Genomic DNA, 27,197 nt, shown 5'->3' with positions numbered 1-27,197 from the left:
AAGTAGGTGGGACTATTCCGACAGCTAAATAATTGACGAGATCAGCGTACCATGGTGTAACAGATATAGCTAAGGTGGTTTCTACCTGTTTATCAGCTTTATTTTCTTCCAAAGTAGCTATAAGTTTATCGTACGAGAAATCATCGTTGATCGATGTTCTTTCCGGTTCCAGGTTTTCAAGTCTAGAGAGGTGATCTGCTACTACGTTTTCAGTTCCTTTTTTATCTTTGATTTCCAAATCGAACTCTTGTAGCAGCAAGATCCACCTTAGGAGTCTAGGTTTAGCATCCTTTTTTGTTTAGAGGTACTTGATAGCAGCGTGGTCAGTGTAAATGATTATTTTGGCTCCGACCAAGTAAGAACGAAATTTATCTAGCGCAAATACTACTGCTAAACGTTCTTTCTCGGTTGTGGCGTAATTCATTTGTGCTTCATCTAGAGTTCTACTTGCGTAGTATATGACGTGAAGCTTTTTATCATTTCGTTGTCCTAAAACAGCACCCACAGCGTAATCACTGGCATCACACATTATTTCGAATGGTTCATTCCAATCTGGTGTCTGCATTATGGGTGCGGAGATCAATGCTTGTTTAAGCGTTTGGAATGCTTCTAAACATTTGTTGTCGAAGATGAATTCAACATCTTTCATCAATAGTCCGGTCAAAGGTTTAGTTATTTTAGAGAAGTCTTTAATGAATCGTCGGTAAAAACCGGCATGTCCTAAGAAGCTTCGTACTTCTCTTACAGTTTTCGGAGGTTGAAGGTTTTCGATTACCTCTATTTTGGCCTTGTCTACTTCAATCCCTCTGTTTGAGATGATGTGTCCTAAAACAATTCCTTCTTGTACCATAAAGTGACATTTTTCCCAATTAAGTACTAGGTTTACTTTTACACATCGTTCTAGAACTCTTTCTAGGTTTTCAAGACATTCTTCAAAGCTTTGTCCGCGTACGGAGAAATCGTCCATAAATACCTCCATGATGTTTTCGAGAAAATCGGCGAATATCGCCATCATGCACCTTTGGAAGGTTGTAGGAGCATTGCACAAGCCGAACGACATTCGTCAATAAGCGAAGGTACCAAAAGGACATGTGAACGTTGTCTTTTCTTGGTCATCAGGATGAATTGGTATTTGAAAGAAGCCTGAATAACCGTCTAGATAGCAGAAATGAGAATGTTTTGCTAATCGTTCTAACATCTGGTCAATGAATGGTAAAGGGAAATGATCTTTTCGGGTTGCTTTGTTTAGTTTCCTATAGTCAATGCACATTCTCCATCCCAATTTGATTCGTTTAGTTATAGTTTCTCCTTTTTCATTTTCAATAACTGTTATACCTCCCTTCTTTGGTACTACGTGTACCGGACTAACCCATTTGCTATCAGATATAGGATATATGATACCTGCCTCTAATAACTTGGTTATTTCCTTCTTCACTACCTCACTCAGGATCGGGTTTAGTCTCCTCTGATGTTCCCTAGAAGTTTTACAGTCTTCTTCTAGCATGATGCGGTGCATACAAATAGAAGGACTTATTCCTTTAAGGTCGGTGATGTTGTATCCTAGTGCGGTTGGATATTTTCTTAAGATATGCAGGATTTTTTCTGTTTCGAGTTTTCCTAGGTCTGCATTAACTATCACTGGTCGTTCAAGTTCTAAGTCTAGGAATTCATATCTCAGATTTTTGGGAAGTGTTTTCAGGTCTAGGGTTGGTTTCTTAAGGCATTGCGTAGGATCCGGTGTTATTGCTAAACATTGGTTAAGTTTGTCTTCTACAAGATAGTCAGATGATTTGTCATTTTCTAACTCTGTTTCTTTTATGCATTCATCAATGATATCCATGAATTAACATGTGTCTTCTATTGCAGGTGCTTTCAAAAATTGGGAAAAAATGAACTCAATTTTCTCTTCTCCTACTTCGAAAGTGAGTCGTCCTCGTTTTACGTCTATGATTGCACCGGCAGTTGCTAAGAACGGTCTTCCCAGTATAATGGGTGTAACTTCATCTTCTCTAATGTCCATAATTATAAAATCGGTTGGAATGTAGAATTGACCTATGCGCACGGGAACGTTTTCAAGAATTCCTACAGGATATCTAACAGAACGATCTGCTAGTTGCACAGACATTTTAGTTGGTCTTAATTCTCCCATTTCAAGTTTCTTGCATATGGATAAAGGCATAACACTAATACCGACTCCTAAATTGCATAAGGCTTTATCTATGACAAATTTTCCTATGTGACAGGGTATAGAGAAACTACCCGGATCTTTAAGTTTATGAGGCATATTCTGGATTATAGCGCTACATTCAGCAGTGAGTGTAACGGTTTCGCTATCTTCAAGTTTCCTTTTATTAGAAATAATTTCTTTTAAGAACTTAACATATGAGGGCCTCTGCGTAATAGCTTCTGTAAAAGGAATTGTGACGTTTAATTGTTTCAGTAGGTCAACAAATTTTTTAAATTGACCCGCATCTTTGGTTTTAATAAGCCTTTGAGGGTAAGGGATAGGTGGTTTATAAGGTAGTGGAGGTACATAAGGTTCTTTCTTTTCTACGGTTTCCTTATTACTCTCTTCCTTTTCCTTAGGTTTATTTTCTTCCTCAGTTGACTTTTTAGAGTTTTGGTTTTCTATCCTTGGATCAGACGGTCCTTCCACTTCCGTTCCACTTCTTAGTATGATTGCATGAGCGTGGCTTCTCGGGTTAGGTTGGGGCTGTCCAGGAAATGTACCAGTTGGGGCAGCAGTAGGCGCTTGTTGTTGAGCTACTTGTGATATTTGTGTTTCCAGCATTTTGTTATGGGTAGCCAGGACATCTACTTTACTTGCTAGTTGTTTTATTTGTTCGCCAGTGTGTACATTCTGGTTTAAGAAATCTTTATTGGTTTGCTGTTGAGAAGCTATGAAGTTCTCCATCATGATTTCCAAGTTGGATTTCCTAGGAACGTTATTGTTAGGTGTAGATGGGATCGGCTTTTGATATCCAGGAGGTATAGCTGGGGCTTGATTTGGAGCTGGTCCAGGCGCGTATAAGGCATTATTACTCTTATATGAAAAATTAGGATAATTCTTCCAGTTGGAGTTATAGGTATGCGAGTAGGGATTTCCTTGAGCATAGTTTACTTGCTCTGCTTGGATTCCTGTTAGGAGCTGACAATCTGCAGGAGTGTGACCTTGGATTCCACAGACTTCGCAATTCTGAGTTATGGTAACCACGGTGGCTGGAGGTGATACATTTAAACTTTCAATTTTCTGGACCAGAGCATCCACTTTTGCATTAACATGATCAAGGTTACTTATCTCGTACATGCCACTTTTCGCTTGAGGTTTTTCTACCATTGTTCTTTCGCTTCCCCACTGATAGTGGTTTTGGACCATGCTCTCGATAAGTTGATAAGCATCAGCGTAAGGTTTGTTCATAAGTGCACCACCTGCGGCGGCACCTATTGTTAACCTCGTGTTGTACAAGAGACCATTATAGAAGGTATGAATCACTAACCAGTCCTCTAAACCATGGTGTGGACAAAGTCTCATCATGTCTTTGTATCTTTCCCATGCTTCGAAAAGAGACTCGTTATATTTCTGTTTAAATCCATTTATCTGGGCTCTTAACATAGCTGTTTTGCTCGGCGGAAAATATCGGGCAAGAAAGACTTTCTTCAACTCGTTCCATGTGGTGACTGAGTTGGAAGGAAGAGATTGAAGCCATCTTCTAGCGCTATCTCTTAACGAGAAAGGAAAGAGACGAAGTCGAATTGCCTCTGAAGTGACACCATTAGCTTTAACAGTATCAGCGTATTGGACAAATACGGATAAATGAAGGTTTGGATCCTCGGTAGGATTTCCAGAGAATTGGTTCTGTTGCACTGCTTGCAATAGTGAAGGTTTAAGTTCGAAGTTGTTTGCTTCGATTGCGGGCGGAGCAATACTCGAATGCGGCTCATCTTGCGATGGAGCGGCGTAATCTCGAAGAGCACGAGCTGGTTTTGCAATCTCGGGTATCGGTGAAGGAAGAAGATTTTTGAGATCAGGAATTTCAATAGGAGGGAGATTGTTTGCAACACGATATTCCCGAATTCGTCGTAAGACTCGGAGATATAGTTCGATGTCGTTGATTCGTAAGTAGAACGGCTCGCCTTGTGAGCGAGTGTGTGGCATACAAATCAACGAAAGAAATAAAAATAAAAATAAGCCTTAGTCTCTACAGCGTAACAGAAGAGTTACGATATCGACTAAATAAAAGTCCCCGGCAACGACGCCAAAAACTTGATCGCGACTTTATGAGTCGAATTTGGGGTACAAACTGCAAGTGCACAGTTCTATCGCGTAGTTTTAAAAGATATCGATCCCACAGGGACTTATGAATCGATATACCGTTTTCTAAGGTTACTTCGTAAAGCTAAGGCGGATGATACTTTGATTGTTCGAGGGAAAAGTTAAAACTAAAATAAGATATAGATTAAATATCAATTAAGTGGATATCGGTATGTAGTTCATCGTAATTAGGGAATCAAATCTTCGTTGATTTCTTGGTTTTTTTTAAAAAAATAAATCTTTTCAGTAAATACTATTGATTAAAAGTCTTTTCTCAAACTCTCGCTCTGTTGAATAGACTATGACTTTATATTAACGCAGCTGTCACTTATTGGTTAAGTCCAAAATCACTTTTTGAAAACAACAGAATCTATAGAAACTCTTTTTAAGAAAACACTAATCGTTTAAACACCCTCGTCTCAAACTCTCGCTCTGTTGACTTAGATTATATAATTAAATTCAAATGCTTAACTCTCGTCCTCACATTTAACTTTTAAAAATACTTTTTGAAAAAGATCAGAATTTAATTAACTCTAAAAATTGCTTTCGCCCTGATCTAGAATTAATGCTCAATTTACTATGTCCAATTAAAAACTCAAACTCTCGTTCTATTGAATTTAACTTCTTTATGTCTTTTACTCTCGTACAAAAACCTTGTTATTAAACCTGTAAATTGAGACCATAAAAAGAGTGACTTTATTTTTAAACGTAATTTAACCAACTTAGTTTTGATTCCTTCATTCCGCTTACTTTACATACCGATACCTAAGTAAATTAGCCAGACATGCTAAATAGATCTAAACAATCATTATGCTTAAATAAATTCATCTCAGGCAAATAATATAAATAAACAATAAAGCAGGGCATATATAAATTCAAACAATAATTAAAGAACCTGAATAATTTATAGCAATCTTTGAACACTCCACCACAGACCGGTTGGATTTGTTCTTGAATTCTTCAATCGGGCAGGAAAATAAAAGTGAAGGAATAAAAATCTAGGGTCTAACGTAAGGTTCGATCTAGTAAAAGATACACAATAGTTTCCGGTGTAGAAACTATTGTGTGAAAAATTAATTAAGTGCTTAAAGGAATTGCTGGAAAAGAAAATAAAAAATTGCAAAAAAAACAAAAAAACTGTAAAAAGGTAATGGTATGCTTGCACGGCTGGAAGAGAAAAATTGAACGAAACAGAGAGACGGCCGAGAGAGCTTGCAGGGTTTGCCAAAAGCCACTATTTATATTTCTCACTTTTTGTAACGGTTTCCAAAGGCTTTCCGTGTAAAAATCCTCACGTTCCAATAGTCAAGCGTAACAATAGACTTCAACGTGCCTCTGTTGCGCTTCTGAAGCCAAAAATATAAGAGAATGGTGTGACGTCCGTCACACCATGTGTTACGCTCGTAACACAAGTAGGCAGGGCGTGACGCTCGTCACACCTTGTGTGGCGCTCGTCACAGGCGCAACACCTGTGCTTTTGGGCTGGGCCTTGGCTTGGTGGAATTTGCTTCTTTTCATTTCTTTTTGCACCTCCTTTTCTTCCTTTTTCACTTGTGCTTCAAATAAACTACCTGAGATAAATACAAAGCAAAATACCAAGTAGTATCCAATAAAATGAAATAAATTGAAGTGAATAATAATATAATTTAATTAAATCGAGTCCTAGAATGTGATATTATTTCATGTTATCACTAAACTTCATGTCGATCCCTATACTTCAGAAAAAGAAATGCAAAAAACTCTATGCACTTCACACTTTTGCCATGCTTCACACTTGGTGTTTTGTGCAAAACCCAACCAAGCAAGCAATCCACCAAAGTACACGATCATTTTATGATATGTGATCTTCTTAAACCCTTAAGGATCACAATAAATATAGGGAAAGGCCTCATCTATACACACACCAAGCTTTCCAAGAAAAACTTCATTCTTGAGAGCTTTTTAACCTTAACCTTCACTCTCTCATTTTTGCTCGTGCATTTTGCAAACTAAGGGTTCCAATCATATTCTGGGAATCCATAAGCATTATGAGAAGCATTATCTTTCTTCTGGAAGTCTGAGAAGAGGCATTAGACCTTTCTCCAATAGGTAAGGATTCTTGCACTTTGAAACTCATCATACATACGTCATTTCATTTTGATTTTTGAAGCAAACATGTAGCATTTATTATGTTAAGAATGATCATTATCTTACATACCATTTATTTTGTTGTTTATGTGAGTTTATGTTGCGTGAAACCTAGGGTTTAAGGTCTGGTTTTGGCCTTCGTGCATCCTCATCTTTGAGTGTTAGCTGAAACCAATTGTATCATTGTGTTCCTTGCATTTTTCTGAGCAACTTTAGTCTTTATTTCGTGAAAAATGATTGAGAAACGAGAGAGATATAATTGATGGAAAATCTAGAAAAAAAATGAAAGAATAAGAATAATAGAGGGAAAGGCACGAGTTTGTTGGTAATGATAAGGTGGCGTTGAAAATTCAAAATGGAACACATTTTATAATATATTTCATAGTTTGTGTTTTAATTCATGGATGTATCACCACCCCAGTGGTAGAAGCGCATGCCATTGTGTCACTTGCAACCAAAGGGTCTGGGGTTCGAATCCCCTTGCCCCAGACTTTTTGTATTTTTATTCACCAGAACCCCAAGGGCGTGGGTTCGAACCTGGCCAAGGCAATGTGTATATTTTTTTATCACTTGTTAACTTTCATTTTCTTCACAACTTAAAAAAACCATAACTCTATGATCCCTTAACATTTTTGACCCCTTCCTTTTGAAATGTGTTCATAAGAGTGTTTATTTTACGATGATACAAAAAAAATCCCAAAAATAATATTTATTTCACCCCTTTTTGTTTGATGGAAAACATGTACTTTTTAAGTGTTTTTAAGGCTCCTAATTGATTCTTTTGGTTTATTTCTCGGTTGTTCTTGATGTTGGAAGCTTGTATGATCATAGCACACTCTTTTAAGTGTTGATTCTTACCCTTAACATGTTTAAACTTAATTATTTTCATACCATGTCTAAATTGATTCACCTTGAAAACATGTTTGAATGAATGGTTAGGAGGTGATTAGGGTTTCCACTTACTTGTTTATTATTCATGCCATGATTAGAGTTTAGGTCTAAACTTGTCCCTAACATGTTCTTGCCTCTCGTTTGACTTGTATGCATAGTGATCCACCTAGGGTTTTACTAGGGGCAGCTGTAACACCTCAAAATTTTCCCTCCTCTTCTTGGGACTAGTTTAGCATATTGCATTTCATTTTTAGGGCATTAGGCATTGCATTTTTGCATATTATGTGGAAATAAGAGATCATTCTCCAAAGTCTTGGCAGAAGATGGAAAGGTTATGTGATTCATGATTGAGGGTCTTGATGAATGCCTGATCAACCATCTGAGGGTTTGCACTTCAACTAGGGTTTCCTGATCCTTCAAAGGTCTTGAGTATTATCTTGTTTGCAAGGATATGTCACCATCATCATGGTTATGTCATCCTCAAAGGTTTCAGAATTCATGCTCAGGTTCCTTTGGATTAGGGTTTTGACCTCTGGTCAACCCTAATTATTTGCATTCTTCCAGCTAGGGTTTCTAAAGGAGGTGAGGTATTTTTATTGGGGTGAAGACCACATGACTATTCCAAAGAGCTTGTATAAGCCAAGGTTCGTTTTGAAGCAACTTTGCCAAGTGGTAGAGGTCCAAAGTCATCAGTGCATTTTCAGGTCATCTGAGGCCCATACAAGTCAACTAACAGTCAACTGAGGGCTTTGAGGTGGAGAAATGGTTTGAGACACTTAATTCATGTCCAAAAGAGGTTCATTCATCATTACAAACATCTACCTTGAAGATTTTGAAGTCAGGACAGAATTTTGCATTGCAAATTCCATGATCATGTTCATGTGTTGATGCAGCTTGTTTCTTCACCAAAACCTTCAATCCAGTACTTGATTTGCACTCAGTGATGATCAATGATCACAATTATGCAGTCAAATCCATGAGTTATGTGAAGGAAATTGAAATTTGAGATGAGAGCAAAAATGGAGGGAAGTGAGATTCTAGATCTAGAACTTGTAAAACTCTGAAAATTCTGTTATGCTTAAGCTTTTATACAAGTTCTAGATCTAGAATCTCACTTCCCTCCATTTTTGCTCTCATCTCAAATTTCAATTGCCTTCATATAACTCATGGATTTGACGGCATAATCGTGATCATTGATCATCACTGAGTGCAAATCAAGTACTGGATTGAAGGTTTTGGTGAAGAAACAAGCTGCATCAACACATGAACATGAACATGGAGTTTGCAATTTGAGCTAGATCCAAGCCTTTTCAAGCATCAATTCGTGTACCAGACTTCATAGCAAGGTTGAGGAAGGAAATCTGGAGCTGGAGGAAGCTTGAATCCACTGTTTCAACTCACTGTTCTTCAAGAAGGTTGGATTTCGAATCTCATGTTTCTTCAATTCATTGCCATGATTAGATAGGTCTCATCTTGCTGATAATTCTGATGCAAATATTTCTTAATTTGGTTGAGATTTGAGTGAGATATGTGGATCTGAAATTTTGAGCATGATAAATGTTTTCCTTCAATTTGCCTTATCCATGGAGAATTAGGTGTTTTAAATGATAGATCCGTGTTGTACGTTGAATAAGCTTTCGATTGATGTATCATATGCATGTTTCTGGAAAAAATATGATGAGGCTTGCCGTGTTTTGGCCGGAGAAGATGACCGGAAACACTGTTCCGGTCATCTGGTTCGCTGCTTAGGGTTTTCATGTTCAGCGCCTTGAACCAACACGTTACCAGTTTGATCCCTTGCATGGACACTTCCAAAATCCATTTAATTTTACTATGGCCTTAAACGCAGCGTTTTGTACAAAACGCGTTGGAACCTTTTCCTTGCTACATGGTTCGATTCCTGGTCGTGTCAATTGTGATTTTATTTTTCCATGCGCCTTTGAGACTTCACTGTTCTGAGTTCAACACTTGGCTGTAGCATATTTTCAAACTTTATCAAATCATTTCCATTTCCCTCCACTTTTTGACATGCATTTATTTGATATTTCATTTTTGTTCATTCAAATTCAAAAATTCATAAAAAATAGCATGTTAATCCAAATTGCTCCCAACTTTTTTCCACACGTTCATCTTGATGTCTATTATTTTTAGATGTCATTTGTGTGATTTTATCATTTCTAGATTTTTGAATGTGAACTGATGTTTGAACATGTATGCAAATCTACCATGCTTCATTCAATTAATTGTGAAATGCTCATTGCTTGTCCAAATGCCTTGAAATTTAACATGCTCATTCATGAAACATAACATGATCTTTTGGCTTTTGTTTGGCATTTTTAGCATTTTCCATCTCTGTTTTAGACACATGAATATATGGTGTGACAATGTGTGTCACACATTTGGATGCTGCCTTTGTTCATTTTTATACACATGTCATTTGTTATCTTCTGGGCTTAATTTTTGGCATGAGGCTTGTGTTTAACATGTTGATATCACATAAAAAATTTCATGATCATTGGATGTGTTTCTGATTTAATGTGCATTTTCTCATTTGTATGCCCAATTGTTGATCACATTATGCACCTTTGCCTTAGCATGATCATTAGATGGATTTGCCTTAGGATTTGAGTCTGGTCCTTTTTAGGACATGTTCTTACTTGAATAAATGTGCTTCATGTTGAATATTGGCTGCTGTTTTGACTTTTTGCTTTGCCTTTGACCCTAGTCTTTGCACTAGTGGTTTGTACTTACCTTTTGAGCTTTGCATTTCAGGTTCAAGCAATTAGCTCTAGTGGTTGATGTGATCTCAATTCATGAGATGCAAGTTACTTTGTACACTAACCTTGGTTGTGTTGTAGGGCCATTGGTGATGAACTCACTTGAGTTGTTTACACCTAGGACTTGCCTTGTGTGCATACTGGTTGTAACACTGTTGTTGACTGTTTGGTTGTCTGAATACCATATTGACTTGTTTGACTTTCTTACAGGTACCTTAGTCGCTTTTAGCTCATTGCTTGAGCTTTGCTTTGCTTGTGGTTGGCATACCACCTAGGTAATCATTCTCTAACTCCATGTAGTCTGGAAGCCCTGTCGTTTCTTTTGGCAGGCGTTTGGCTGAAGTCCTCCTTAAGAGGCAATGTCTGTGATTGTTTACTTTTGTGCTAAAGACCTCTAAATGAGGCATTGTTACATGTTAAGACCTCCTAAGTGAAGAGGCGATTGGCAGATAGAAGGGATTAGCAATCAATCCCCTGCTATTCAGTTGAGTCTTTCATTATGCTCGAACTACGTGCTGATGCTTTTGAATAAACACCCAAGATCTTGTATATAGAGTCAGTCAAGTGGAGTAGGGTCCCTCATTTTGGATCCCCACGTTTTCATTGATTCAAGCTCACCCAGGCCCGGGTTAAGAGCTATGAGGTATTACCCTCATTACCTTTTCATCTGCTCACCCTGACGGTCAATGTCAGTGGTTAAGAGCCTCAGATACCCTTCTAGTGTTGGCTTGTTTGTCGAGGTTGATATGACCCCTTGACTAAAGCCCAGCCTTGTATGAGCCGCTTGTTTGCATATAGTGTGTGATACCTGTTCACTTGTGTTTGTTTACTTGCTGTTTAGGCTAGCTTGCTTCCTGTGCGAGTTAGGTTCTGATTAGAGACTCCAACTTAGGGATCATTTACATGACAACTTCTAGGCTCGAGTCGTAGTCTCCCTTTTAGTTGTTATCTCCCTAGTCTCTGGTTAGGAGAAAGTTTCTCCCCTGTTAAGGGGAACTACGTCGCCCTGATCCTCATACCAGATAAGGTACGTAGGCAGGAGATCGTGCGAGATCTCTCCGGGCGCCCTTTTCTTTTTTGCGTGTGTTTTGTTTGCAACTATTAGGTCCGAGTTCCCGACTCCCTTTTAGTCTGTGTGTTCAACCTTTTTGTTTCTTCTGACGTCTTAGCGTCTTCTTGGTGTTTTGCTTGACGACTACTAGGCCCGAGTACCAGACTCCCTTTTAGTTTGTCAACCTGCTCTCTTTCTTTGGTGTTCGCTGGTTAGCGATTGCTTATCTGTTTGGAGTTAGATGTAAGACCATTGATTGGCTATCTGTTTCCTATTTTGCTCTGTTTGGAGTCAGATGTAAGCCCATTGATTGGCATTCCGTTTCCTTGTTTGCCTTTGTGTGGAGTCGGATATAAGCCCAGCTATTGGCATTCCGTTTTCTTGTTGAGTTTCTTTTGACGTCTCAACGTCTTTGTGTTGTGTTTTGTTTCGGCGTGCGTTAGCCGAACTACGGTAGCTCTGATTCTCATTCCAGATGAGATACGTAGGCATAGGATGCGATGTCCTAGCGAGCCCGTTTCCCATTTCCCCGAACTACGTCGACTCTGATGTTTGTTTCTGACAAACTACGTAGGCCCAGGATGCGACATCCTGCCGGGTCCCCTTCCTCCGTCTTCTTCTGCTTGTTTATTCCAGTGTGTGTGCATTCTTTGAGCAGTTTATCAGCAACCTTTTTCTATTCTCTTGAGCGTGGATCCCGTCGAGTACGACGGACGTGAGGGGTGCTAATACCTTCCCCTTGCGTAACCGACTCCCGTACCTTGCAATCTCTGGTCGTAAGACCATTCCTTTCCCCTTTTTCAGGTTTACTTCGAGCGTTTCCTTTCCCTCCTTTGGGATAAATAACGCACAATGGCGGCTCTGTGTTTTTTCCGCCGGTTGTTTTTCGCGTTGCGACACATACCATGTTCATATGATCCATGTTTTCAATATCTTTCTTTTGTTAAACTTTACTTGATAACTATATATCATGGTTATGATACTTGTCTTGTTTGCATAATGTAGTTTGATACCCTTGATAAATGATACTTGTCTTGTTTTCCTAATGTGGTTTGATACCCTTGCTAAACTTGATTATGATACTTGTCTTGCTTGCTTAATTTGGTTTGATACCATTGCTGAAACTTAAATGATATTTTATCTTTGTATTGATAATGGTATAATTGCTTATCCTTTAATGATATGATATGATTGGTCATTTGAGTTGCCTCCACATATAGGGTTTTGCTTTGTACATGTAATATATGTAACAACCCAATTTTAGTAATTAATTCTTATATTATTATTAGGACATTTTATTATATTTAATTATTTGGAGTGTTAATTAATTAATTGGTTGTTAAGTAGTATAATAATAGATTATATTAATTAATTTGGTGTGTTAATTAATTATTTAGTTGATATAATTAAATAATTGAATTAACTAACTTGGTGTGCATAGTGAGTGGTTTAATTTATTTAAATTTAAATAAGAGATATTTAAATATTAGGTATTATTGGGCCTAGTAATTAAATTAGATGGATGTCATGATTTAAGCCCAACTAGAATACTAATATAAATAGTAAGAGGTGAGGAGAGTGAGAATTAGAATTCATTTGGACATTGAAGGCAATAGAGAAAGAGGAGAGGAAAAGTAAAGAGAAGAGCTAGGGTTTCCATCAAATTGAAGAGGTAAGGGGGGAATCCTTATTATTATGGGTCAGTATGATCGGGTCAATGGGTAGATGTATGTTTAGGTTAAAATCCCTATTTGCATGATTATGCTTGATTGTGGTGATTGATTGTGTTAAAACTGTAAATTAACGTTATATATTTGGAGTATTGTGTGAGTTATAATTTTCTGAACATTTGGCTTTTTACGGAATTGAAATCGGAGGTCCGGAAGTCCTCCAACGATGAAAACCGCGGAAAATTCTGCATGCTGTCCATCACACTCGCGGTCTGTTTTTATGTTTTATCGTTGAAATCGTTTTGGTTATAACTTTTGATCCGTAAGTCCAAATCGAGTGCCGTTCGAAGCGTTGGATAGCTGAAACAGAGGGCTATAACTTTGTTTCAGGAATAAAATAATTTTGGAGATTATTTCATGGACGTTATGGGGGTTGAAGAAGATGAAAATTATGTTGGAAAATTTAATAAACAACAATTTTTAGTAATGCCTTCGTGCACGGTTTTGATCATAACTTTTAACTCGTAAGTCCGATTTTGGTGGCGTTTGAAGAGTTAGAAAGCTAATGCTCATACCTAAAACATGGTATTGATTGTTAAGATGTTTTAATAATATTCACATGCCTACTGTATTGATAAATATATTGGGTTATACGTTTGGTTGATGAATCGTTGCATTGTTGTAATATGATTGCGTGATAATTATGTTGTTATGTCGATGATGTTAAGATGTTTATGAGTTGTTGTTATTTGTTGATATTATTCATGTGGTAACATGAATTGGTTAATTGCATATGTGTTGGTATGTGTGCATTCATTCATAGCATGGTCGACTTCATTGTGGAAGTGGTGAAACTGTGGGTTCACATGAGCACTCGTTGATCCTTAATTGGAAATAGGTGAGGTAGATGTAGCACTCATTGATCCTAATTGGAAACAGGTGAGGTAGATGTAGCACTCGTTGATCCTGAATTGGAAATAGGCGAGGTAGATGAGCACTCGTTGATCCTTAATGGAAATAGGCGAGGTTGTAGATGGTACCACATGCATAGAGTCACATGTCTTGCATTGAGTCACATTAGAGTCATGTGATAGTTGAATGTTTGCATGGTTGTGATTGTGATGTGTGTATGAGATATGGTAATTGAATTTGGTGATGTTTGGATACTTAACTTGGTGAAATATGTGATTATGTGATTATGTGATAATTGTGATTATGTGTGTATTTGAGAATATTCCATTGAATTTTAGTATTAACTTCTTGAGTGTTAATGTATGTTTGAAACGTGTGAAATAAATGTTGGTTAATATTATTGACATGATTATCCAAGGTGTGATGAATTCCTTTAATTGTTGATTTAATCATTGTGCCTTATTATGCTATTTCATAATGATTTGAATTCTCACCCTTTCTGTTTGAATGTTACCTTTACATGGGTATCGTGCAGATACTCCAGAATAGTATCACTGAAGTAAGAGGACGGTAGCTCGCTTGAGATTAGCTGGAGAGTTTCCGTATTTTAGTTTGACGATTAGGTAATGAGTCAATGCTCTGGTCATGTAACACTGGGTAGATTGATAGTTCTTGAGATGATTGTTGAGAGATGATCATGGTATGGGACATGGATCATTTTATGAAATACATGAGTATTCTTTATTTTCCGCTGCGAACGCATATGCTTGAATGTTCATGATAATTGAGATGTGTTATTTTAAATGACCAGGTGTATTGTTGGTTTTTGAAAGCTTTTAGTTTTTGAAGACGTCGATGTGACGCCCTTTTGTTTATATGCGTGCTTATTTACTCTGATTATATGTTAAATATTTTGGGGTAGAAAAAGGGGTGTTACAATATACACTTTACTCACAAGTCACCTTGAATATACACTTTTTAAATCATGTCTTGTGGTACTTAACTTGTATTTTATCTCAATTTGTGATGTTATATCCATGTCCTGTAATTGTTTATCATTTCATTCAAGTATTTTCTTAATAAACTTCCATAATGTTGAACATGTATCTCATACTTGTTCATGTGTTATCCCTTGTGGTGTTATGTAAACCTTTGTCATGTCTTGTTTATGTTCATCATGCCTCAAAAACATGTAAGTAGCTTGTTCAGGTCCTACCAATTTGTGTATCTTTATGCATCTAAATCCAAGGGAAAGGATCTTATGTTGACTCCCTAGTCATGTACTGTTTGTTTGTTTGTTGATTGTGTTTGTCCATTCATACATTTACCCTAAACCAAACCCTACCCCTTTTTCAAGCTAAGACACCCACACAAACCTTGACTTACATTTAATCAATGGACTTTCAATTACACTTTCAAAAATTCTTTAGTACACATGAGACATTTCAAACACAAACCTTGACTTACTTTTAGTCAATGGATTTTTCAATTACACTTTCAAATGCTATAGTACACATGAAGCATCTCAAACTCAAACTTTGACTTACCTTTAGTCAAGTAACACTTTCCAAAAACATTTTTGACCCCTTTTATTGCCCCATTAAAAAATGAAAAAAACTTTTAAACCAAAACATAGATAAATTCAAAAGGTTCCTGTAGAGTACTATAGATGCTTAGAGTGTTAATACATTCCCTTTGAATAATCAACCCCATTACCTTTGATCTCTACTTGCTTTTCTTCTAGTTTTACTATTTGCTATGCATGTTTATTTTGGGGTTTATTTTGACTCTTTTCCCCTTCCCTTGGAAAAATAAAAGTTTGGTGGTGATATCAATGTTTTGCAAGTCAAGTTAATCCAATAGCTTGGTCTCCGATTCTCACCATGAAAGAAATGACGACTTCATTGAGGACCATTCCCCAAGAGGGTTATACCTATCTTGTTTTTATCTATGTTTTATTATTCGTTTGTTTATATTTTCTTGGTTGATCTTTGTGTTAAGGTAAGTCATATCTCGGACTTTAGTGCATATTGAGATAGGAGGGTGGTATAGTCAAGTTGGCTTGGGTGGAGTAATCCCGAACAAGCTGAATTGAGAATCCCCCAATCATTGGAGGCCCCTTTGGGGATAGTATTTGTTGAACGAGCAATCATGGAGACATTTACTATCTTTAACCTGGGAGCCTAAGAAGCTGATGACTTTAGTGTCTCTTTACCCTACTAAGCCTTGTTAGGACGTAATGTGGTGACTATGAAAGTGTAAACCTAAATTAGTTGATATGCGATACTACACTCAGATGAGTTCCTCTTGAGAATATTATTGGTTCACAAGTAGTTGTCCAAATCGGCAATATCTGAAAGATGAGATTATGATTATGTGAACTTTCTTAGAACCTTGGTTATTGTCTTGATGATAAACCCTTAACACTTACCTTGTTGGGATGGTTAGACTCATGGCCTCGTGCTCGTGAAGTCGAACCTATGAACCCCATGTATTTGACATCTTGCATATGTTTGTTGATCTTGATGTGTTTGTGCATTCATAAGTTTATGCATTCATTAGCATCATCTTAATTAAAGTCTTCAAGGAACTTAGAAGCATTTGTTGCAAATATCATAGGTATTTTTCACTATGGATTTTGGAAGAAGAAGAAATCAAAAGTACACTTTCAAGAGTCCAAAATTGGAGGATTTAAGAAAGCTAGGATATCTGGTGGTTAATCCTGAAGACTTCAAATGCAAATATGGGAGACTTCTACCTCTTTTGAAGACCAACATGGTAGAGGGGGTTCTTGCTACATTGGTTCAGTTCTATGATCCATTGTACCAATGTTTTACCTTTCCAGATTATCAACTTGTGCTTACCTTGGAGGAGTTTTCTCACCTGATTGGCCTACCCATTCTTGATCAAGTCCTCTTTTCCGGTTTAGAAGAAACTATAAGCATCAAGACATTGAAGAAGCTATTCATTTAAGGATGTCTAAGATCCAAGATAATCTGACTACAAAAGGAGGATTTCTTGGTTTGAGGCTATTCTTGATAGATAAGGCTCGTTATTTTGATAGCATGAAAAGTATGGTCACTTTTGAGGCTATTCTTGCCTTTCTCATCTATGTATTGTTCCTCTTCCCTGATGTTGACGACTTTGTTGACATTAATGCTATCAAAATATTCCTAATTGGAAATCCAGTTCCTACCTTGCTTGCCGATGTTTACCATTCAATCCATCTCAGGAATTCTCATAAGGGAGGAATGGTAATATGTTGTACAACTATTCTCTATAAGTGGTTTATTTCACACTTGCCTCAGTCTACTTCCTTTTGGGCTTCAAGGATGGTTTGCTATGGTCGTAAAAGATTATGTCTCTCACTCATTCTGACATTGGTTGGTTTGATCGTGCTTATGAGGGGGTGAAAATTATTTATAGTTGTCGTGAGTTGCCTAATTTACCTTTTATTGGTACATAGGGAGGCATTAACTACAACCCGATTTTGGCTCGTCGTCAGTTTGGATACCCAATGAAGGACAAACTCAACACCATCTTATTAGAGAGTTTCTTCTTCAAGGAAGGAGAAGATGACAAAGAGTTTAAATAAAAGATTGTGAATACCTAACGCCACGTCCATAAGAAAATAAGAGAAGTTCTAGGAAAGCTAGATTGTGTCTCTTTGGAGCCTTATGTCCAATGGGTGCAAGCTAGGGTCGTTAGTTTGAAAATGCCTTATCCTCAATAAGAGCCTTTGTCTTTAACTGTTAAAGAAACTTCTCTCGTTTCCATGACTGACACGGAGAAACTCAAGGTTGCTTTGACTAGGATGCAACGAGAAAATGATGCTTGGAAGAACAGGTATCAGATCGTCGATGCAGAGAATAAAGAGCTTCAAAGATACTTGAAGAAAAGGAATGATGAAGAGCTTGATAACAAGAAAAGAAAGGTGCAAGAGGATTTAATTTCCTCTAGCATTAGGCCGGTTCTTGGTTAAGATAATCCTCATACTTCAGGCACTTGGGAGATGATTGTCGACAAGCTAGTGGTTGAAAATACTCAGATGAACGACCGAATCAAGGAGCTTAATAAGAAGCTACAAAGAGGGATCGGATCTTCTTCTCAACAACTTCCTTAGGATTCTATCTATTTTCCTTGTATATTTTAAAAGTGTGCTTCAAAAAAATTATAATCTTTCCAATATTAATGAAATGAGATTTTTTCCAGCTACCAAAAGAGCAACACTTCTCTCCATGATGTTTGCAATAATTATGTTTATTAAAGTTACTTGAAATTCATTTGCATTTCATATCATGCATCATTCTAAACATTACATTTTTTTGCATTCCCAAGACCTATCCCTGTCTTTCGCCAATAGACAAGTTGTTTCACCGGTACAACACTCAAACTAGTGATCAGAAAAGGATGGAACAACTTGAGCAGGAAAACTAGGAACTCAGGGAAGAAGTTGTAACACCCTTCTACCCGAACGACATATTTAATTATATTATCAAAGTACAACATGTAGAAGAGTTTACATTCCTTACAACATAACACTTATTCCATTTCAACATAACATATATTATTTAATATTTAAAACTTCGCAGCGGACAACAACACAAATATTATAATTCATCATATAACAATTCATAATAATGTTTCAACATTATCTAAACAAAACATTTCAACATTAGTTATCATAAACAACGTAAATAATAATATATTATCTATCGAATCCCATAATCCCGGTGTCACATGACCAGAGCATTTGACTCGACTCTGTAGAATAACTCTACACTTATTCCTCGAACCTCAACAATATCTACTCCGCTTTATCTGCACATTGCTCATCATAGATGAACATAAACACATGCAAAAGGGGTGAGAATTACATTATTAAATAATAGTATAGCGACAGAAATATAAACATAAATATATTTCACATATGCCAACCCAGCTCATCATAATCATCATAATCAACATACTCATGAACATCAACAAAACAACATATCAAATGCAATGCACACACCCATGCATGACTCAACACGACTCGGTATACCCATTTTGTGACCAACTACAGGATCACCACTCCCAGATTCATCACCATAGAATCCGAGTTCCCCGGAAGGAACCAAGCCTCTCAACAAGCCCGGAGTCAACAACATCATTGGAACTCAGTCCGTTCATCACTAGGCATCGGCCTTTCATGAATGCATGCACACCAAGCATGCATCATAATCAACATAGCAACAACAGCATCATATAGTCATGTTATCATCATCATTAACACATTCTATCATAAAAGCATATCACATCATGCCACATAATCAAACACAGTATTATCACACTCTACTAATATCTATACCACTCAAAGCAGCGGGAAATGATCCCTCGTATCCTATGCATCAGCTAAGTTACCTCGCTCAGCCTAAACAACCGAAACTGCACAACAACAGCCCAGGAAAGACCACAAGTCTGCCCATACGCGTATTGCCTATGTTCATACGCGTATTGCCCACGCCTGACCAAATCCATACGCGTATTGCCCATGTCCATACGCGTATGCTACGCGTATCACATTCCCATACGCGTACCAACAGAGACCAAAACACGTTCAAAACATCATCTTCCTCATCCATACGCGTATTGCCTAGTGCCATACGCGTACCAGGCCATCTCATACGCGTATTGCCTAGTGCCATACGCGTATGACCAGAAACCAGATCTCCAGATCTGCAATGGCTTTCTCTACTACGAGATCTATCCAAATTCATCCTTCCACAGTCCAAATTTCGCACAAAATCACTCATATCATCTAATACAATTAGTCTCCTATTCGATTTCACAAATCCTAACATCATTGCATAATTTCTACGAATTCCTTCGATTAAAATCCCAATTTCGTTCATCTAATATTTCACCATTTTCAGCATATTATTATTTAATAAGGTTCAGACCCCTTACCTCTTTGGATTGAAGGAAGCTCTGAGCAATCTTTGGCCTTTTCCTCTTCCTTCTCTTTCTCTTCAGCGTTTCTCCCCCCTTTCTCTGACTCTGAGGCAAAAACACGTGAAAACAACCTGAGTCCTCACTTTGGCCTCTTTTATCCAATTCCCACTTTTACCCTTCCACTCTTCATATTCCATTTATTTTATTTATTTAATTATTATTAAAATAAATAACATCTATAATAATAATAAAAATAATCCAATAATTCAACTTTATTTAATTAAATTAATAAAATAATATTAACTCAATTAAATAATTCTCTTATTTTAATCGGGGTGTTACAACTCTCCCCCACTAAAAGAGTTTTCGTCCTCGAAAACATACCTCAAGCAAATAGAGCCGGATACGACTCCTTCATCTGATCTTCACGCTCCCAAGTCAAGCTCTCACCAGCTGGACCTCCCCAAACGACTTTCACTAGAGCAATCTTCTTACCTCTCAGGGTCTTCTCTTCTCGGCCATCTATCCGAATTGGCAACACCTCAACGGTCAAATTATCCCTCACCTGGATATCATCCAACTGAACAACATGCGAAGGATCCACAATATACTTTCTTAACTGAGATACATGAAACACATCATGCAGATTAGAAAGCGACGGCGGTAAAGCTATCCGATACGCCACCTCCCCAACCCTCTTCAAAATCTGATACGGACCCACAAACCTCGGAGTAAGCTTTTTAGACTTTAAAGCTCTACCCACACCCGTCGTCGGAGTAACTCTCAAGAACACATGATCTCCCTCTTGGAACTCAAGTGCCTTTCTCCTGTTATCATGATAACTCTTCTGACGACTCTGAGAAATCTTCATTTTCTCCTGAATCATCTTAACCCTTTCAGTCGTTTGCTGTACAATCTCAGGTCCGAGTACAACACTCTCACCTGATTCATACCAACACAATGGAGTTCTACACCTCCTACCATACAATGCTTCATATGGAGCCATACCGATACTAGCATGAAAACTATTATTATAAGTAAACTCCACCAACGGCAAATAACTATCCCAAGAACCACTCTGCTCCAACACACAAGCTCTCAACAAATCCTCCAAGGATTGGATAGTTCTTTCGGTCTGACCATCAGTCTGAGGATGATAAGTTGAACTCAACCTCAACTTAGTTCCCAACGCTTTCTGTAAACTTTCCCAAAATCTAGAAGTAAATCTGGGATCTCTATCAGACACAATACTGGATGGAATACCATGCAGCCTCACTATCTCCTCAATATACAACTCTGCCAACTTCTCTAAAGAGTGATTAATCTTCATCGGCAAGAAATGCGCCGACTTAGTCAACCGATCCACAATCACCCAAATAGAATCATTACCTTTCACTATCCTCGGCAATCCCGTCACAAAATCCATGGAAATGCTATCCCACTTCCATTCAGGAATCTTCAAAGGTTGCATCATACCTGCCGGTTTCTGATGTTCAATCTTTGACTTCTGACAAGTCAAACAGGCATACACAAACTTAGCAACATCTCTTTTCATACCAGTCCACCAAAACAACTTCTTCAAATCTTGATACATTTTAGTTGCACCTGGATGGATGCTCAATCCACTCCTATGGCCCTCTTCAAGAATACTCTTTTTCAATTCAGACACCTCAGGAACACAAACTCTACCTTTAAATCGCAGGATGCCATTCTCATCAATCTCAAAATTACCACCATTACCCTGGTTAACCATAGTAATATGATCAACTAGAGCGACATCAACTTGCTGACCATTCCGAATATCTTCCAGAATTCCACTAGTCAACTTCAGCATACCCAACTTTACACTATCGGCGGAAACTTCACAACCCAAACTCATATCACGGAACTGTTCAATTAACTCAAGCTCCCGAACCATCATCATAGACATATGTAGAGACTTTCTACTCAGCGCATCTGCAACTACATTAGCCTTACCGGGGTGATAACTCAATTCAAAGTCAAAATCCTTCAGTAATTCTAACCACCTTCTCTGCCTCATATTTAACTCTTTCTGATCAAACAGATACTTCAGACTCTTGTGATCACTGAACACTTCGAATCTGGAACCATACAGATAATGCCTCCACATTTTCAACACAAATACAACAGCTGCAAGTTCTAGATCATGCGTAGGATAATTCCTCTCATGAACTTTCAACTGTCTAGAAGCATAAGCTACAACTTTACCATTCTGCATCAAAACACCACCAAGACCCATCAAAGAAGCATCACAATAAACAACGAAGGACTCACCAGGATTAGGCAAGATCAACACTGGAGCACTGGCCAACCGCCTCTTCAACTCAACAAAACTCGCTTCACAAGCTGCATCCCACACATACACTTGACCCTTCTTAGTCAACTGCGTCAACGGCAATGCCAACTTAGAGAAGCCCTCAATAAATCTGCGATAATAACCAGCTAACCCCAGAAAACTGCGTATCTCAGTAGCAGACTTCGGAGTCTCCCACTGTAATACAGCATCAACTTTAGCCGGGTCAACAGAAATCCCACCACTCGAAATCACATGGCCAAGGAAACTCACTTCCTTCAACCAGAACTCACATTTAGATAACTTTGCATATAATTTCTTTTCTCTTAACACCTGCAAAACAATTCTCAGATGTCCTGCATGCTCTTCTTCCGTCTTAGAATATATCAATATATCATCTATGAACACCACAACAAAATTATCAAGGTACGGATGAAATATACGATTCATATATTCCATAAACACACCTGGAGCATTAGACACACCGAACGGAATCACAGTGTATTCATAATGACCATACCTCGTACGGAAAGCAGTCTTCGCAATATCATCTGACTTCACTCAGATCTGATGATAACCCGACCGCAAATCAATCTTACTGAAAACATGAGCTCCAACCAACTGATCCATCAAATCATCAATCCTCGGCAATGGATACCGATTCTTGATAGTCACCTTATTCAACTGCCGGTAATCGACACACAACCTCATCGTACCTTCTTTCTTCTTCACTAACAATACTGGTGCACCCCAAGGAGAAACACTTGGACGCACAAACTTCTTCTCAAGCAATTCTTCAAGTTGCTTCTTCAATTCAACTAATTCAGTTGCCGACATTCTATAAGGAGACATCGACACCGGACTCGTACCTGGTACTAAGTCAATGGCAAATTCGACTTCACGTTCTGGAGGTAATTCACTTACATCCTCCGGAAACACATCCTGAAATTCACAGACAACAGGCAAATCTACACTCACCACTTTCTTATCCGTTTGCAGAGACGCAAATAAAGCGAATATCTGAGCTTCATCTTTCACAAATTCCCCCACCTGCCTAGCAGATAGAAATCTTGCCTCATCATTCTCACCAACTTCAGAAAACCGCACCGTCTTCCTATAGCAGTTGATAAACACGCCATAGAATTCTAGCCAATTCATTCCCAGAATAATATCAATTTGGTGCAAGGGCAAGCACACCAAATCAACCACGAACTCTCTCTCAAAGATCGTCAAATGACAACCTCGACAGACAACAGAAGTTTTCACAGAACCATTAGCAGGAGTATCTATCACCATACTTCCGCCTAGGGACGACATAATCACACCAATCCTGGTCGCACACTCATACGAAATAAACGAATGAGTAGCACCAGTGTCAACAATGGCAAGCAATTCAACATTATTAATCAAGCAAGTACCTTTAATCAGATTATCTTCTTTAGGAGTTTCAGTCCCACTCAGAGCAAACACCCTACCAGTAGTATGAGCTGCAGTAGCCGCCTTCTTCGGTTTCGAGCACTGCGAACTGATATGGCCTTTCTCGCCACAATTAAAACATGTCGGACCAGCATCCTTACATTCCGTAACTCTATGACCAGCCTGACTGCATCGGAAACATCTCAGCACTTTCTTGGTACAGCTATCAGCACGGTGGCCTGGCTCGCCACACTTGAAACATTTACCAGCTATGGGAGATCCTCCCCCACTTGGCTTCTTCTCATCTGCCACTTTCTGCTTACCTTTACTATTTGGAGATGCATAAGGACTACCACGATCCTTATTCTTCTTCTCACTAAGACTCTTGTAATGAGCAGTCCTAGCCTTGCTATCTTCATCAAATATCCTGCACTTATTAACCAGTGTAGGAAACCTACGAATCTCCTGGTAACCAATGCCTTGTTTGATTTCGGGGCGCAACCCGTTCTCAAACTTGACACACTTGGATTCCTCAGCATCAGCACCATTATAATGAGGACAATACTGCACCAGCTCCTCAAACTTCGAAGCGTAATCAGCAACAGACATGTTACCCTGCTTCAGTTCTAGAAATTCCATCTCCTTCTTACATCGCACATCAGCAGGAAAATATTTCTCCAGAAAGGCCGTCTTGAACCTTTCCCAAGTCATCTCAGCACCTGGTACTTCAATCCTCTGTCGGGTGTTATCCCACCAGTTTTCAGCCTCTTCCGATAACATATGCGTACCAAACTGCACCTTCTGCGCTTCAGTACACGTCATCACCCGGAAAATCTTCTCAATTTCCTTCAGCCAAATCTGAGCACCATCTGGATCATAGCGCCCTTTGAATGTAGGAGGGTTATTCTTCAGAAACCTTCCCAAATTCTTAAACTCGTCGACCGGCGGATTCTGCTGCGCCTGCATAGCCTGCGCCATAGCAGTCAAGGCCTCAGCAATCACACGGTCGTTTTCTCCAGCCATACTCTGCACAACACAACCACAACCGTTAAATATCGACAGTGTCATTTACACTAATCGACCAACAGGGAAAACATCACACTATGACTCGACTGGACTGACAATGCTCTGATACCACTAATGTAACACCCTTCTACCCGAACGACATATTTAATTATATTATCAGAGTACAACATGTAGAAGAGTTTACATTCCTTACAACATAACACTTATTCCATTTCAACATAACATATATTATTTAATATTTAAAACTTCGCAGCGGACAACAACACAAATATTATAATTCATCATATAACAATTCATAATAATGTTTCAACATTATCTAAACAAAACATTTCAACATTAGTTATCATAAACAACGTAAATAATAATATATTATCTATCGAATCCCATAATCCCGGTGTCACATGACCAGAGCATTTGACTCGACTCTGTAGAATAACTCTACACTTATTCCTCGAACCTCAACAATATCTACTCCGCTTTATCTGCACATTGCTCATCATAGATGAACATAAACACATGCAGAAGGGGTGAGAATTACATTATTAAATAATAGTATAGCGACAGAAATATAAACATAAATATATTTCACATATGCCAACCCAGCTCATCATAATCATCATAATCAACATACTTATGAACATCAACAAAACAACATATCAAATGCAATGCACACACCCATGCATGACTCAACACGACTCGGTATACCCATTTTGTGACCAACTACAGGATCACCACTCCCAGATTCATCACCATAGAATCCGAGTTCCCCGGAAGGAACCAAGCCTCTCAACAAGCCCGGAGTCAACAACATCATTGGAACTCAGTCCGTTCATCACTAGGCATCGGCCTTTCATGAATGCATGCACACCAAGCATGCATCATAATCAACATAGCAACAACAGCATCATATAGTCATGTTATCATCATCATTAACACATTCTATCATAAAAGCATATCACATCATGCCACATAATCAAACACAGTATTATCACACTCTACTAATATCTATACCACTCAAAGCAGCGGGAAATGATCCCTCGTATCCTATGCATCAGCTAAGTTACCTCGCTCAGCCTAAACAACCGAAACTGCACAACAACAACCCAGGAAAGACCACAAGTCTGCCCATACGCGTATTGCCTATGTTCATACGCGTATTGCCCACGCCTGACCAAATCCATACGCGTATTGCCCATGTCCATACGCGTATGCTACGCGTATCACATTCCCATACGCGTACCAACAGAGACCAAAACACGTTCAAAACATCATCTTCCTCATCCATACGCGTATTGCCTAGTGCCATACGCGTACCAGGCCATCTCATACGCGTATTGCCTAGTGCCATACGCGTATGACCAGAAACCAGATCTCCAGATCTGCAATGGCTTTCTCTACTACGAGATCTATCCAAATTCATCCTTCCACAGTCCAAATTTCGCACAAAATCACTCATATCATCTAATACAATTAGTCTCCTATTCGATTTCACAAATCCTAACATCATTGCATAATTTCTACGAATTCCTTCGATTAAAATCCCAATTTTGTTCATCTAATATTTCACCATTTTCAGCATATTATTATTTAATAAGGTTCAGACCCCTTACCTCTTTGGATTGAAGGAAGCTCTGAGCAATCTTTGGCCTTTTCCTCTTCCTTCTCTTTCTCTTCAGCGTTTCTCCCCCCTTTCTCTGACTCTGAGGCAAAAACACGTGAAAACAACCTGAGTCCTCACTTTGGCCTCTTTTATCCAATTCCCACTTTTACCCTTCCACTCTTCATATTCCATTTATTTTATTTATTTAATTATTATTAAAATAAATAACATCTATAATAATAATAAAAATAATCTAATAATTCAACTTTATTTAATTAAATTAATAAAATAATATTAACTCAATTAAATAATTCTCTTATTTTAATCGGGGTGTTACAGAAGTTACTTCACTCAAATGCAGTTTGGAGAGACTCACAACAATGACGGAAACGCTGGTGGCTGCTCAGAATCAGCCACCCCCAAAGCCTATTCAAAGAACTGTAATTTTAGAGGTCGTGTCTACACCCATTTCTGTGGCACCTATGAACTCTCCTCAGTATCAGATGCACCCAATTTCCCTTGGGGCATGCCACCAAATTATGTACCAGAAGGTTAACGCCCACAAGTTCCTGAAGCTCCAGTAATGCCTGTTGTCATGTCGGTGTCTCCTTCTATGATACACTCTACTCCATACAACGAAGAGCTCATATTTCATGCCACTCCAAGTGGGAGTATGTGAGCATATGAGAAAATGGATGAATTCCAAGATCAATTCGATGAGATGCAAAAAGAGATTAAATCCCTTAGGGGAAAAGATCTATTTGGGATGAATGGCCACGATCTCTTCCTTGTGCCAAATGTCAAAATACCTTCCAAATTCAAAGTACCTGACTTTGAAAAGTACAAGGGGGATTCTTTTCCGAGGAGCCACTTATCTATGTATGCTCAAAAAATGTCCACTCAAACTGACAACCACCATTTACTAATTCATTATTTTCAAGATAGTCTGACAGGTGCCGCTCTTAAGTGGTACATGAACTTGGATAGCGCCCATATCCGCACATTCAACAATCTAGGTGAAGATTTCATCAGGCAGTACAAGTACAATGTCAACATGGCGTCGGACATAGATCAACTTCGGGCTATGTCCCAAAGAAACAAGGAAATTTTCAAGGAATATGCACAAATATGACGCGAGGTTGCCGCCCAGATTTGTCCTCATATCGA

The 27,197-nt window shown here is 38.4% G+C and overlaps 1 non-coding gene across 1 annotated transcript; it reads left to right on the top strand.

The window, feature by feature from the left end:
- The first annotated feature begins 3,506 nt into the window (after positions 1 to 3,506).
- LOC127077058 (small nucleolar RNA R71) lies at positions 3,507 to 3,613 on the top strand. The gene has a single exon (XR_007787045.1). It is a non-coding gene; the product is annotated as a small nucleolar RNA R71 (small nucleolar RNA).
- Positions 3,614 to 27,197: the final 23,584 nt, after the last annotated feature.

Source organism: Lathyrus oleraceus, chromosome 4, assembly GCF_024323335.1.
Source record: "Lathyrus oleraceus cultivar Zhongwan6 chromosome 4, CAAS_Psat_ZW6_1.0, whole genome shotgun sequence".
Lineage (NCBI taxonomy): Eukaryota > Viridiplantae > Streptophyta > Magnoliopsida > Fabales > Fabaceae > Lathyrus > Lathyrus oleraceus.
The sequence above is the reverse complement of the archived record's forward strand: the minus strand, read 5'-3'. Positions and strand labels throughout refer to the sequence as shown.